This window comes from Falco rusticolus, chromosome 3 (assembly GCF_015220075.1).
Source record: "Falco rusticolus isolate bFalRus1 chromosome 3, bFalRus1.pri, whole genome shotgun sequence".
Classification (NCBI taxonomy): Eukaryota; Metazoa; Chordata; class Aves; order Falconiformes; family Falconidae; genus Falco; species Falco rusticolus.
In genome coordinates, this window is record NC_051189.1 from 26,203,008 (window position 1) to 26,219,724 (window position 16,717).

A 16,717-nucleotide genomic window follows, 5' to 3' on the forward strand; every position below is an offset into this window, starting at 1 on the left:
GGGCTGTACACCAGGCTCAGCTCTGTTCTTGGTCTCTTTGCAGAGCCCAGCCCAATCATCAACTACTTAAGTGATGGCATGTGCACAATCTATTTGCCCTTGGTTGAAATGTCCCTGCATGTAATTTTCCAGACAGCTGGTTCTCCAGCAGGTACTGATAGCACTGAAGTAGCAGGTCTCAATGGCTCACTGTAAGACCAGGTTTCTCCTCCACAGAGCAGCCATACCGTCGCTGTTTCAAAAGCAGCTACTGAACAAGTCCCAAAAGCTGGCAGGCAGCAAGATGAACATAGCACAACGTTCATAGCACCTAAATTATGCATAACGTAAGGGTATAATTAGATACAGTGGACCATCTGTAACTGGAGCAAGTCTGTTCATTATGGGATAAATGAATGAAATGATCTTTTAGCAGAACATATCCTTCATAGTATTATATCAGGGAAAATTTTGTAAAGTGATACAGGTAAGTGCATATTAAGTCAGACCAAGTCTCCATTAAGCCCAGCATCTCAGCCTTGATAGCAGTATATAGCAGATGTTTACAGTATCACAGAATGGTGATTCTGGACCATCTGGGTATAGTCTGGGTGACCCTGCTTGAGTGGGGGTGAGTTTGCACCAGATGACCTCGAGTTCCTTTCAAACCTCAACCATTCTGTTATTCTGTGATTCTGTGACAGATGAGATTCTTCTTGGTCCATTTCTCCAGCCTCTGAGGCCACTCCGAATGGCAGCATAACCTTCTAGGTTTGTATCAGCTGCAGGCTTGCTAAGGGTGTACTCCTTCCAGGTCATAAATGAAGATCTGAAACAGTATTGGCCCCAGTATCAACCCCTGGGATACACCACTAGTGGACTTTGTCCAGCTGAACTTTGTGCTGCCGATCAAGACCTCCTGAGCCTGACAGTTCAGCCAGTTTTCAGTCCACCTCATGGTCCATTTATCTAACCCATACTTCATCAGCTTGTCTCTGAGGATGTCACAGGACACAGTGTCGAAAGCCTTTCTGAAGTTGAGATAAACAGCGTCCACTACTCTCCCCTCATCCACCAAGCCAGTCACCTCATTGCAAGCTATCAGGTTGGGTAACCATGACTTAGCCTTTGTAAATCCATGTTGAATACTCACTGAAATGTTTCCAGGATTAGTTGCTCCATCACCTTCCCAGGGACAAAGGTGAGGCTCACCAAACTCTGGTTCCCTGGATCCTCTTCCCTGCCCCTCTTGAAGATGGGAGAAGCATTTGCTTCTTCGCAGGCCTCAGGAACCTCTCCCACATGCCATGACCTTTCAAAGACGGTCAAGAGTAGCCTCACAGTGGCATCAGTCAGCCCCCTCCGCACCTGTGGGTGCCTCCCATCAGGTCCCACGGACTTCCTTTCTTTAAGTGTTTCCTGACCTGATCCTCCTCCACCAAGACTCCAGACTTGCCCTCTGGTCTCAGAGCCTTGGGATTCCCAAAGGCCAGCCTTCCTTGTAAAGGCAGAGATGAAGGTGACCTTGACTGCTTTGGGCTTTTCCGTGTCCTTTGTCACCAGCACCCCCACTGCACTCAGCAGTGGACTCACATTTCCCCGGGTCTTTCTTTTGCTGCTGATAGACCTTGTAGAAGCCCTTTGTGCTGCCCTTCGCCTGCCTCACCTGATTCAGCTCCAGGTGGGCTTTGGCTTTCCTGTCCCCATCCCTGTACAATCAGATGGTGTCCCTGTTGCTCCTGGGCCCCTTTTTGCTGCTTCCACCTCCTCCATGCTTCTTTTTTAATGTTTGAGTTTTGTCAGGAGCTCCTTGCTCATCTGTGCTGTCCTCCTGCAGCCTTTGCTTGATTTAGTTGTGAAGGATAATTCTTGAGCTTGGAGTAGGTGATTTTTGTAATATCAACCAGCTTTCCTGGGCCCTTGTTCTGTCCTGTGCCATATCCCATGGAGATCTTCCAAGATCTCTGAAGAGACCCACGTCTTTCTCAACATCCACCAAGAGTTCATTGAACATCCATCAAGAGTTCATTGCTAATCACTTTCTTCAACTCTGCATGCAGTCTAGAGAAGGCGCTATTGTCCTCACCTGGGATGCTGTCTGTCTCCTAGTCATTTTTTATATGGTGAAATAAAACAGTTTATAAGCACAGGTTTTTTCTCTTGGCCCTGGAAATTTTGCAGCACTTCATAATCCCTTTGGGGCTCCAGTAAGAAAAAAAGCTCCCCCGGCACCATTACAGGCAGTGTGAGTGTGCAACAGGACCTTTCTTCCATGACCAGCCAGTTCTGACACTGAAAGTTCATCCATAATAACCCAAATGCTGGCTAGGTCAGCAGTGTTTAGCTAAAGACCTGGACCCAAAGAGGAGAGGGGAAGGAAGGAATTTTTGCATCCCCCTGGGGTATGTATGAGAAAGTAAGTAGTTTGTGGTCATCTGGGTGGGATAATTTTCCCACCTTTTACATTTTAAAGAACAAGGAGTTGTGGACAGCCTTTACCATACTTGCCAATTTGAATCAAGTTGTGGCAGTAACTGGCAGTGGTCCTCGTCCCTCCTAGAGAATGAAATCAAGCTGTAAAGTACATACAGACAATGCAGAAATCAATCCTGCAGCCTGAAAAGTGCCCTGACATTTCAATTACCCAAGGCCATAGCTCCCTTCAGCGATACAACATGTTGATAAAGAGCCTCTGCTGGTCTTTCCCAACCCATATGCTGGAACCAGCAGCACTTCTCAGGTCTGCTGGTGTCACTGGGGTTTTTTGGCAGTTCTTTTAAAGCAGAATATTTTAGTGACCCACTCACAACACACCCTCACAAACTGTTGTGTCAGCACCACTGTTAATCTTGTTTTCTGGACCAAGGTGGATGCCTCCTGGCTGGGGGTGGCCGAGGCCACTGGGTCACAAACTACAGCACGAGCCTCTGTTGGGAGAATATTTTCTCTAGCTAACAGCAGCTGCCAGGACTGCCTGGCTCCTGGACCTCCCTGCTGATGATGTCTGGTACTGGCCACTGTGAAATGGGAAGAACCGACAGTTTATGACTCTGACCAACAGTACGGTGATGGCTGTTTTTCCCTTCTGCTCTGTCTGCCAGTGCAGTACAGATCCCTCTGCACTAAAAAAGTGAGGGTGGTTTCAGAATTAGTACATTTCTGACCTCTTTTCCCATTTTTCTTCTTCCCTGCAGAGTGACTAGCAAAATTTGCTTGCACATAAAAAGTATTAAAAATGTCACTGCTCAAGATCCTACTGTTCTGGCAGTTCCTTAATGCATTTCAACAGACAACGATGCTGTGATTAACACAGTTTTGATAACGCTGTGCTTCAACTATTGTAACATGCAAGCTGGATGCATATTTCTTTGGGTTTGTCTTTAGGACGCTGAAGGTTGCTTCCTTTTGTGACATAATCTGTGTGCTGCAAGAACAAAGCAAGTTCAGAGCTGTGAACACCGTGTCGCATTGAAATCACTCAATATTATGCTCTGCCTGCTTCTGCCTAAGGAAGATTAGCTAGCGACTAATAGTCCTTCCTTGCAGCTGGCTTCCAGAGTGCCAGGAAAGAAACAAAGATCACAGTTTGTAAATATTTGTGCTCTTGTTTTTGAGTCATGGTTTTAATTACTGTTTCTGTTTTACTGCTACAGCAGAAATCTAGATTAAAATAAGACAATGACTTTTTCTTTTCTAAACATCTAAGGAAATGAAATAATGACAGTAGATGATTACTCACAGTGAGCAGAGCTCCACCGGATGAGCAGTTTGTCTGGAGCCAGCAACACAACAGCTATGAGTAAATGGTTCTCAGAGTGAATCGGGATTTCAGATGCTCACTTCTGATGGGTTCCAGTGAAAACCCCAATCCAAACGCTGCTGAGCTTGGGTGAAACTTGTATCTGATACTGAGAGTGGAAGCCAATCTTTGTATGATATAAAAGTGGTGGTTGACTCAGTATGAAAACACTAATTTGACGCTTGCTATAAAGAACTATTCCTGCAAGCTGAGCCAGGGAAGGTTCCTAACAGCCTGCAGGAAAGCAATTTAGCAGGGAGTTTTCAGCTGAATAATCATTATCGATGGCCACATAGATGTTCCTGACTTGGTCACAGGAAAATGAGATCTTCATAGCTCTGTATGGAGTCTTGATTGAGTGCCCAACAGATATCACTAAGTAACTGCCCAAGGCACAGAATTGTCACATACTTCTTTTAATGAAAGCTGGATATGCCTCTCTTCACAGCTGTAAGTTGCTTTACTTTGTTTATGTTTCATAGCCTCTTCTGTGTTGGAGATGTCACTCCCAACAAATTATGCAGCCATCTACAGCTGCTACCTCCAACTGCAGAGAGAACAGGCATTTCAAATGAAACATAAAATCAACATTTAAAAGAGTACTGGTTGCAGTTTCACAGTCATAATGAGATGCACCTGCCTAACTAGCTCTACTAAAAAGGAGGATGCAGCCTCTGTGAGATCCTGGGTTAAGGGGTCTGTAAGAACAACCTTTTTGGGAAATAAATTCTTCTGGGTTATGGCTGCCTATGGGATTCCTGCCCTTCACTCCATAGCCTGAGCTGTTGGGCAGATTCATGGATACACACTTTTAGGCTGTCGCTTCCCCTGGTGCAGTCATGCACCTTGTTTTGTACTCATGTGAGTCCTTGGCCTAAGCATTTCCACTCTCCTTAAGAGTCACGTACCCAGCTGCCCATCTATTCCTGCTTTAACTCAATTCAAAATCATGTTGCTTAGAAAAAGTACGTTATTTAAAAAATTAAAATAAGTGGTATCACTTTAACACTGGGAGACTAACTGGAGATTGCAAAAGAGGTTATTGCAGAAAATCTGAGAGGGGAAGTAATCTCCACCGAGCCATAATGATGGGCATGGGCTAGGGAGAGCAAGGCAAGTTCTCAGGCTGAAGAAGCTGTGTATGTAAGCTCCTGCTTAGTTGGGGGACACCTGAGGATACTCACAAAGCACATTTTCCAGAAGTGGGTTCCAGATCATTCTTGTCAGCTTAAAGTAAACCCCAAGCTATTCATACATTGATAACTTCTTTTTAATTCCTTTTTTTTTCCTTTGTGTTTTCATCCTATTGTTCACTCAATACCCTATTACCTTTTTCACCAAAGCAAAAGATACGTCAGACATATAAAAACTGGCTCTTTCAAATGACTCTAAGGAAATGAAAAACAAATATGATGCACCACAAAAAGGTTTTGCTCCAGACAGCTACACTGTAATGAAACACCAAACTATTCCAATCTAATTTTTCCATAATATATGCTATTCCAGATAACTGAAGTCAGCATTGCTCCAGTGAAGGTGACCATACAGAAGAGACTGCTTAAGTGATAAAGGAAAAAGGTTATATGGAAAAAAAGAGAAAAATGTAGTAACAGCATTTGTTGAACTGTATCTTACCAGGAAATCTGATACATTACTAATAAATTCCTTACCGTATGCTATGAAAAGAATCAGTGAGATAAGGAAAGAAATAATGTAGCCAAGGAACAGCAACTGGATAGCAATCTTTGCTTAGAATTATATAAGCAGAATTTATAATGGATCTATCCAAGCATCTGGCAATGTTGCTATAAAATAGGTCTGACATTTCCATCTGTACCTCTCTTACTTTGAAGGAGTTTAACTTTGCTAACTTCATTGAAACTTGCAATAAAGTATTATTTTCAAGTCTTGGATGTTTGGGTTTTGTTAGTGACTAATAAGAAAGCTCCTTCTGACAAAAAAAGAAAAAAACACACAAACCCAACATTAAAAAAATAAAACAGCCTAAGGCTTACAAGACAATACTTGACACAGTTCTTTCCAAAGCCTTTCCTTGTGTTGTCTACTTCTGGCCAAAGACTGAATTCTTGGTCTTCTGTTTTCTGACTCTCACATGGTTAGCTAAAGAATGGCTTCTTTAAATTAAAAGAAAAGGGGGAGGAAGTGGTTGATGCAATAAAGTTAGTTCTTGTGCACAATGAGTATATGATACTAAAACCAGTATAGAAATAGAGTGGTTTGAGGAAGAAGAGCTGGTAAAACAAAGGGGAAGGCATAGAATGAAACCCATAAAACATTAGAAAAAAAACCCAAACCTCAACACATACAAGTTTGCAGAGTTATGAAAATAGTTAGCATTTCATTAGACATTAATACATAGTGTTACGGGTTTCCATCTGTCCTGTAACTTTACAAGACAAGCTACCTTCCCAGACAGCCACAGCCTATATCAGCTACAAAAATATTGACAGTTCTCTAGCCATTAAACAATCAACAGCATAGTTCATCTCCCTAGAGGTATAAAACCAATGAAGGTTTGAGCCTGCACTTCTCAGGAACTGAGAATATGCATTATTCAGCAGTTCCTCCAGCTAATTAGGGCAAAAAGCTGGAGTTTAATGCTTCTGCATAGATGTGGAAAGGTGTAGCGGTGCCTTCATTCTAGCAAGAAGAAGAAAGAAAAGCTAGAACAGGAAAGGGAGTAATCAGCATATATACGGCCCTAAAAGTTAACCTTGACCCTCCCTGTGCCAGTCCTTCTCTGCAGGCAGGCTCTCAGGTGCCCCTGCAAGAAGGGAACTTGCCAGCAGCACGATTAAAATGATGCTCCTGTTTCTGCCTCTGCAGGACCCTGAGTTGCAGGAGACCCAAGGGCACAGTGAGATGACAATTATGAGCAGAGCTATCCTAGGAAGGACCCACAATAAGAATCATGACAAAGTGAGATGGGAAAGACTCCCATCAGCCCATTATAGTTTCTGTAATGGATTTTTATTATTATTATTACTATTTTAGCTTATTTGGTTTGTCTTACTGGAGTCAATTAAATTATTCTTTATGGAAATAAGCAAAGAGAGGTGGCACACATTCTACCAACTGGAAGTTGCAGCTCATGACAGTTCTTGTCAGAAGGAAGAAGATAACTCAAATATGGAAAAGTTAATTATTTATTTAAAAATAACGTTACAACACTAGTAAAAAAGTAAAATGCTGTAAGGGCCCTTTCTGAGCAAAGGCTTTGTTCGATGTCTGGGTGCCAGGCTGCAGAGTGGTTATGCCTTAAAATGTAGTGAGGAAGCCACTAGCACCAAATCTGGCTCTCGGAGCTCACCTGCAAATCAGGTCTGTGCACACCTGTCTGCAATGAGGGGCTGCCCAAAGCCTCCCACAGCTTAAGTATCGGGCAAGAAGAGATCTCATCAGGTGAGCATGGAGGAAGTAAACAGTCTGGTGGAGTGTGAGCTGGCTGTAAGGGTGCTTTGCTGCATGTAGGCATACTGCAAGGCAGAACTTGGGTGGAGAAGTGATTGTGTATAGCCAGCACTTCTGTATGCAGTAAAGAATCTCACTTGGGGTCCATGCCTTCATGTGCCACAAGCTGCCAGTGATAAAAATGGAAAAATGGGATGCTGCTTTTCTTCTGACCTTCTCAGAGATTTTTTTGACCCCAAAATTTGCTAATAAAATCAGAGGATTAGCCATATGACACTTTCAGAGAGACTTGGTGTAGTGTAAAACTAAAAGAAAAACTGTTTCTTATTTATCATAGCATGCACAGGATAATACTGCTAGTTGTCTGCGAAGAGGGGAAAAACAGAACAAGTTTTCTGTGGTTATATAATTTTTCAGGATCTTAAACCAATTCATTTTAAGTTTTGAAATAAGCCTGGCACAATGATGGGAGCAATTAATTATTAAAGATGTTACAGGTAAGCACTCTTACCATACATCTAATAAAGAGAAATATGGAAAACAACACTAAATGTTAAAGTATCTGATTTATAAGAAAAGGAGTTTCTATTCCAGCATATTTACTTCCTCTGCATTTCCATTGAAAGCAACATTGAGGCTTCTGGTATATTATCCTTCAGTAATCACAACTTCAATTAGCATTTATCAACATTTGTACTTTGTTAGGAAGAAAACAGCTCATCAGCCATTTCCTTGCCTGCAATCAAGCAAAGATTGTGTTCAAGATGAGGTAAGCCACTTCGGAACTACAAAACACTCTGTAAACATATGAGAATTGGGGGAAACATCAGTTTTATGATCATCCAACAGGTTGCAGCATGAAAGATTTCACAGGTAATAGGGCATTTGACTGCCAGAAAACAGGGGGGTGAGGAGGCTTTCAGGAAAACTGCTTTCCAGCTGAAGTCAGACAGCCAGAGCCTGAGATTTATTCCAAGTGCACGGACAATACAGATCATATGCCAGCACCAGGAAAAAATTGATTTTAACTGAGAGATTTATAGGAAAGGTAGCTGTCTTGAGGACACGTTTGTGCAGAACTATGATTACTGATGGGCTGAAATACACTGAGTCATACATAGTCATGATGCTAATAAGGATTGTTTGGAGACACCAGGGAAACCTCCTGGAAGCAGGACAGGGAGAGAGCCTGAGGCTGGTTCCCCACCACCACCACCATGGGGACCTGCAGCAGATGAGAAGTACTTTGCAAAGAGAGTTAGACTGGGATACATTCCAAGTATGAAACATAGGTTATGTCATATGTTAAAAATTCTACCATACCATAATTAAAATCAATAATTCTTGCTGAAAAACTTGCTTTTAGCTGACGAATGCCCTATTATGTATTTTTCAACATTCCCAAAGAAAATATCAGTGCTATGACAGAATTGCTGCATTTTCTTTGCTTCTGGCATGCTATAAATGCTCAGGTCAATTGGATGGGATTAAAGGAAGATGCTCAATACACAGTAGTTACTTTTCCTTTTCCTGATTTACCAGTTCTGGATGGATCTTCCCCCCTCATCACAATTAAGCTGAAAGATTTTTCTATGTTTTTATCCTTTCTATGGAGATTGTTTAAATGTTAATGACGTGCAATGTCTGTAGAAGGATATGCAATCAAGTCTTCTCAGTAAAAGGCAGTGAATATCCCCCGTTTCACTGAAGTTTTGTAAGATTTGTATCTTAGTTAATTAACCATCAGGTAGACAGTACAACTCAAATTAGGAAAGAAAAAAACCACCTTGTCATACCTTTAGTCAAATTGATTTGCTACCACTCATTCAGAATGCCAATGTGATGGAGAGTTTAATCTTGCTCCAGTATAATGAGTAACTGTTTAAGTCCATTATGTATTAACTCTTCATTTCCTGTAGCTTGCTAAATGTTCATTCTCTTAAGATACAATTAGTTCCTTTCACAAGTTTAATGGAGACACTTCTCTTTTTTTAAGTGCCATAGCCCTGATGTCCTTACCAAGAGAAAAGGCTTAGTTCTTTACATCAATGGAATTTAAGTAGGAGGTAATTGGTTTGAGCCAATTGGTTTGTTCTCTTTTTGACAAAAAAAAACCCCAAAAAACAACACCACCCTTGGACTTTTTCCTACAGCTCCAGTCCTCCATCCAAGCAGAAAACTCAGTTTTCGATTGAGACACGTGGTGTCTCATAGCCACAGAAACTATGTTAACATTTCTAATAAACTATTGAATTATTCCTTTCTTTTGCAACCCAAACAAACCATAGATCCAGACAAAAGAAAAAAAAATCACCTTTCCATGCCTCCATGTTTCCCCACTCCTGACTGTACTTTGGGGTTTTACCTTTCTCCCAGAGGAGACGCCATGGCACACACAAGGCATTTCCTTCATATCATGGAGCCTCTCATACCTTCTCATATCCTTCTTCCTTTCTAAAACATCCAGACTTCCTTTCTGCATACTCTATCCTCCACATCAAGATGAAGCCATAAAAGAATCCCTTGTCATGTGGTTGTTCCTGTCCCCACCAGATCTGCTGCTGAGCTACCAGCCAACCCAGATACTTTCTTGGTCTGGCCATGCCCTTGCCCAGAGATTTAAGCAGAGGTGTTTTAGGGCTTCACAGATGTCTTGTTGCTAGTCCTGTGTCACCACTTCCATGAATTTCAATTCAAGATGAAGGCAAAAAAATTGCAGATTTGGCTAGTCCAGTAATCAAAATAGCATTTGCAGTTCATGACCTCAGCTGGAAATATGATAAATAGGATAGGTAACACAAAATTGCCGTGCAGAGATGGTGGTTGTATTCCTCAGCCTGGGTACATTAGGAAATGGCTGAACATGGGCTTGTCTCAGTGTCCATACGAAATGATGAAAGCCAGATCTGCCACCGTGGACAGATTTCCTTGAACCCTGCTACAGGGTCAGCGCTGTTACATGCATCATGGGACCACCTGGCACTTCGGCTTCACCACAGATGTTGCCCTCTCTGCCACCAGCCGAAAGGCCAAACAGCAGCACTCCTGCAGCACTTGGCCCCGCCAGCTCCCTGCAGCTCCCCAGTACCAACCCAGTGCTCTCCTGTGCTACTCCTGCCCAGTGGGAGAGGAGGCACTTATAGAGAAGGCAGCAGAACTGGGGAAAAAAACTGAACTAGCTATTTTTAAGAACTTTTCAAGGGGAGGGAAGGAAGGAGAACTTTAGCCTTGGCCACTAGCCCTGGCTCACTCTCATGGCATGGTCATTTACCTACCTATCTCCCTCTCTAGACAGGGCTGGGGATTCCCTTACCTCCCCAGCCCCACAGCTAGTGTCCACTGTACGGCCAGGCTTCCCAGCCTCAATTTGTGTGTCTGTTATGAAGAAAAAAACAGAAAGAGCAGACCTTGTGCTGTGGAGGACAGACCATATAGCCCTGGGGCAAGACAGCATGACAGAATGGGCGGAAAGAAAGGAAGGAAGGAGGGGGTGGTTACCCTCTCCCCTGGTTTGCTTTGCATGCTCGGCACTGTGAGCACTCCCTCTCTTCCTTGGGTTTGGGGAGTTTTGTGGGGTTTTGAGGGGGTTGGTTACTTGGCTGTTGGTTTGGTTAGGTTTTTTTAATTTTTTTTTCCCTGTCCAGGCTACATTTCTCCTTTTTCATATAACATAAAGAAAACTCACATGTTGCCTTGGCTATCAACAGCTGGGCTTGCACTGGGAGACAGGAGCTGTCTTCCCAAGGGATCATTCAGAGAATTTTGCCTCACCCATGTGTAAAGCTGTGTAATAACTGTGCTTATTTGAAGTTTACTTGACTTTTTGTCAGTAGAATACCTACCTACTCTTTAGGGCTTTTCTTTAATGGCCCTCTCTCAGATGTCTTTGCATTTAATGGTGGGTTTTTTTCCATTTCAGAGTGGCAGGGTGTGTCTCTGAGTGGGTGTGTGTCAGAAGAAACCTAGGACCCTTTTGCAGCCTAACTGAAATGCCGTCTTTCCAGGTACTTTCTTTCACTCTTTGCAGGTGTAACTCCATGCAGCTGGCCAGGATGTGTTCTGCCCAAACCCTAAGCTTAAAAAATATTTTTAATATAGCTGTAAAATTATAATTTTTGCAGAATATTATGATTTCATGTATCTAAATGTGAAGTACTTTGTTTATTTATTTCCCTCCCTTTACACTACTAACCAATACTTGGAAGACCTTACAAAATGGCATGCGGATTTTTCCCTAAAAGTTTAAGTTCTTTACTCAAAAATAATTGAATAAATGGCTTTAGTGATACAAATGTATCACATTAAAACCGGTTATTAGCCTGTGTGGCAAAAAAGAATGGAACTTGTTTCTGTTTCCCAAACTCAAAATTGTGTGTATTTTACTTTGTTTTTGTTTTTAATTAAAACTCTAGTACAGCATCTTTTGTGTTTGTGGTAATTATTCTGAACTTTGTATCCCAAAGGAGGAACGTGTAAATAGTTCACTCTTTTGTGGCTATTTGTTCCTGCCATTAGCTCAGGAAATGTGTTTTCCAAGCTCTGCATTAGTTTAGCCAACTGATGACAAAAGTAGTCATTTCTATTAACACAAGCAGAGCAGAGTTAAGCAACAGAATAGACTACATTTCTGAGTAATATAATATGACCATCTGAGGAAGCAGTAATTGTACATAATGGTTTGTCTTAAGTGCATTCTTTATTATTCATGTGCTAGTTGTCAATGTGGATGGAGAAGGGTTTATAAATCATTGACAGCTGTCATGGGAAATGCTTATATTCTGAGGACTTTTCAGTCTGTCCTGCTGTCCTTGAAGTCAATATGGATGCCACTTTTCACTTACACTGTAACAAACAGAGGTATTTAGGTTTTATCCAAACATGTATTATGCAAACTGCTTTGGATCCACTACAAACTCAGCCTGGAGAGGCGGCTGAGGCTCTGCGCAGAGCCAGCGAGGCTGCAGCACAGGTGCAGTGATGCCGTGCCACCTACCAGCCACCAGAGGGGAAATAGCGGAGTGATCCTTCACCAGCACAAATGCAACCGGTAGAGCAGCAGGGCACAGGCATTCATGAGCTACCAATTCAATTATTTTGGAGAAAAAGGGATGTGTGGATAAAGCCACATTCATCCAACACAGAAACTCTGAAGCCAGTCCAAGTCCATCAACTTGGAGTCCCTGTGGAGCTAAAAATTACTGTGCAGACAGTTTGCACCCTTTGGGTCCATGAAGAGCATGGGACAGACCTGGATCTCAGCGGTACTGTGGGGTTCAGGGCAGTGATACCCGCTTGGGGGTGGTAAGTACCAGCCCTGTAGAGCTGCCTGCGGTTGCTGAAAAGCTTTGCAGTGTTCCTTGGTCCCACCAGCTCACTGGGACAGAGACAGGGATATCTGTACCCTTTCAAGTCCCCTCCCCAGCAGGAAGCTGGACTGGAGCCCCACTGAAGTCCCATCCAACTTGAATTATCCTGTTATCTCATGATTCTACTACTCCTCTCCACGTACAGGACTTTGCATTTGCCTTTGCTGAATTTTTCCTTTTGGCCCATTCCTCCAGCCTCGCTGGGTGCCTCTGAAAAGCAGCACAGCCCTCGAGCATATTGGCTGGTTTCTGCCCCCAGTTTGGTGGTGTATGCAAACCTGAGCAGACTCCTCACCTTCCCCAGGTCATCAGTAAAGTTGTTTAAGTGAAACAGGTCCCAGGATAGACCCTTGCACTCTACTTCTACAGCATCCAGACGGATTATGGCTGATTAGCCGCTGCCCTCTGAGCCTGACTATCCAGTCAGATTTTACCCATCTAGCTGTCTCTCCATTCAGACTGTCACATCCTCACTCTGGTACTTGAAAAACATGTCTTGAACGTGTCTCAGATGAGTCTGGTAGTACAAAAACACAGATCATCCAAACTTCATTTAAAGTCAGAGTAATCTTATGCCTCAATTAGGTTTAGAAAACATGCTAAACAATGACTATTTCATTGATTATCTCATATGACATTGTAGTTGACACCTGGGAGTTTCTCCTGTCTGACTGACCATCAACTAGAACTATTCTGCCCTTCACAAAGTACTGATCTTTATAACAGAGTATGCTGAGGAAATGAGACGTTTGGGAACTAAAGACAAGTAAGGCTTGGCTGGTTTTGTGCTGCTCTGGCAATGCAAACATTATTTTGCTGGCCAACGTGCTCTGAGTGCTTTGGTCTGTTCTGAATCTCTCCTTAAAAGTTGAAAAAATTTGAGTGGTTTTACCACCAGACTCCATAATAGCAAAACATTAAAAATAGCAAGGGATGTTGTTCAGTGTTTATTTATGAACTCTTTGCTAACTTTTAAAGCCCAAAGATATTTCCAGACAAACACATGTATTAAAATGGAGATAAACCTGCTCATCAGCAAAATAAGGGTAAGAATGAAACACATACCTCAAATCACCTATTCTGAGCCCAGAAAATACAGCTGAGCTAAGTGAAGTGAACCAGGCTGACTGTTACTGATGTGTCACTGAGACATCCACAAAACCTTAATGCTTCCCAGCAACAGAAATGTAAAGAAAAAATATTTTAAATCCAAGTCTTTAAAAAATCAGAGAATCAAAGAGTACCTGAGGCTGGCAGACACCTCTGGAGATTATCTAGTCCAGCCTCTTGCTCAGAGCAGATTGTTAAGGGCTGTGTCCAGCCAGGTTTTGAATATCTCCAAGGATGGAGGCTCCACAAACTCTCTGGGCAACCTGCTCCACTGTTTGACCAACTGAACAATAAAAACATGTTTTTCTTATGCTGAAATGTAATTTCCTTTATTTCAGCATGCCCCCATTGTCCCTGGGCTGGGCATCACTGAGGAGAGAGAGTCTGGCTCCTCTTCTTTACACCCGCACCCATTAAGGTATTTACACACACTGATGAGATCTCCCTGAGCCATCACTTCTCCAGACTGAACAGCCCCAGCTCTCTCAGCTTGTCCTTGTAGGACAGATGCTCCAGTACCTTAACCATCTTTGTGACCCTTCACTGAGCTTGCTTCAGTATGTCCAGTATGTCCTTGTCTTTCTTGTACTGGGAAGCCCAGCACTGGGCACAGCGCTCCAGATGGGCCTCACCAGTGCTGAGCGGAGGGGAAGGATCTCTTCCCTTGTCTTGCTGGTAACACTAAGCCTAATACAGTCCAGGATACATTGACTCCTTTGCCACAAGGGCACACTGCTGGCTCACGGTCAACCTTTTGTCCAAACTTCCAGGACTTTCTCTGCAAAGTTACTTCCAAGCCAGTTGGACCCCAGCCTGTGGTGGTGCATGAAAATCCTATTAATCTAGTCTGTCAAGAAAAAAATCAGAGCACCTCAAAGCAATTAGGTGGACCTTACTACCTGTGGTCCAAAGAGCCCTTCCAGTAATGACTCCGGGTCCTGAGAAGCTGTAGGAGTGTGACTGGCTTCATCTGCTTTTACATCTCTGCTTGTGCACTTGCCACTCACAATTCTCTTTATAGACAATGCATACATGTAGGGTACAATTTATTGCGACTGCTTTGGGATGAAATAAGTCATATGGTGCAGCTACTTGTGTCCTTCCATATGCTGTAAAGGGAGTCCAGGTGACCGCCTGGTTCAAATGAATCCATCCACTAGTCCCCATGCTTTGCAGGAAAATGTAGGCCAATAGATGATGATACTCTTTCCTTCCTTTTATTGTGATCCTCACACTTCACAGCCAAGTGAGGACATCACACTTGGGAGTCTAGGTGATGAACAGGGAAATGATCTGGGCTGAAAATAACACGTAACAGAAAATGGTTATTTTTCCGGTTGAGCTATGTTTCTGCCCAAATAGTTGTATCCACACTGGGGAGGGTGGGAAACAGCAGCTGCATGAGCAGGACCAGATCTACAAGGAGCTGCAGCTAAGCACGTGTTAAGTACAGCCCCCCAGAGCCATCTCGGAGGGCTGCTTTTAGGGGTGTGCTGAGCACTTGACACGCTGACAACAGTGTCCAAGCCCTGCAGTGTGATGCTGCCTCCTACTGCTGTGGCTGTAACGCACTGGCCTCAGGGGCACCAGAACATACTGCTTCTCTGCTCCTCAGCCCTCCCTCAAGTTGTCCTGTGCTGAGGCATTTTCTGGGGAACAAAAAGACAATTTACTTTAAATCACCTTAGACAGTGCAAGGAACTCACAGAAAGCCTCCCTCCACTGGGCCATCGGGCAAAAGATACATACAATGCCTTGTTTCTGGATCCCTTTTTAGGGAAAGACAAGTAAGCCAGTCATTCCCATCCAAAGAACGTGGCTGTGCAAAATCAGTCCCACAGAAGTGCTTCAGAGCTGCAGGTAGGCACTTGTGCCCATGAAAGAGAAAGGGGGGAAAAAAAATAGTTGCTTCTTCAGAGTCATAATTTGTTTCTCTGTCCTTTTCCCTCCCTCTCTATGCTTGATGCAGTGATGCCAGCACCCTCTCAAGACAAATGGGATGGCTCTGGGATTTCATCTCTTCAGGGCAGAGGTAAGGATGTTTGGATGTTTTAAGATATTTTAAGTTAGTTCATTTCAAGTTACAATACAAAAACCATTTTCCAGGTCGGTAATGCACGGTTTTAGTAAAGTTATAACTCTATGATGCTCTGTGCTTCCTTCACTCTCTTCCTTCAACACATCTAGGAACATCAACAAGCGAACTAATTCCAGTTTTCCTATGTGTTTTAAACAAATACATTGCAAACACGATTATTGCTAACTGAAGCTACACCTCCCTCTACAAGTTCTTCTATAAATGCACATTCTGTAGTATTACTATTAGAAATTCCTCAAATTCTGACTGGTCTTGTAATAAAGTACTTCTGCTACTGAAGCTGTAGATGCAGGGATGACTAAACCCACCGAACCAAGGACAAAGGGTTAGAGGTTTGTTTCTGGGAATATGTATGAACCACTGAGCATTGCAAAACCTGAGGGTCAGGCTGAGGCTCCGACAGTGGCATACTGCTTTAGAAAGTGGATGTTCATACACAGAAGAAGTTGTAGTGGCTCAGGCTGCAAGATGCACAGTGACTGCAGGTTATAACAGCAGCTGGCTGGGAGTGATCCAAAAATATTTTCTGAACCATGGAGTGTCCCAAGCTGCATTTGCTGTGATGCCATGTCAAAGCAAGAGAAGATGTGGCTTATTTCTGCTTCAGGTCTCATCTGAGAGTGAGTGAAATTCCTAGTATGCACCTGACATGCTGCCTGAGCAGTATAATGGCAGGTTTTCTACTTTCTTTGACTACAAGCAGAGAACACACTGTACTGTTTCAGAGCAAGTATCACCAAAATCAATGGATCACGCCCATGGGTTTCTAATCTCAGCGTGGATTTCACTTTCACAGCACCTGATCGTAAGTCTATTACAATCTATTAATTTCACATATGGACTAAGTATAGAAAATAATGATAGAAATGTCAGGTCAGATGCTATGGCCTAGTTTTTAACAGAGCTTACTAAAGTGCTTAAACTCACATTTTT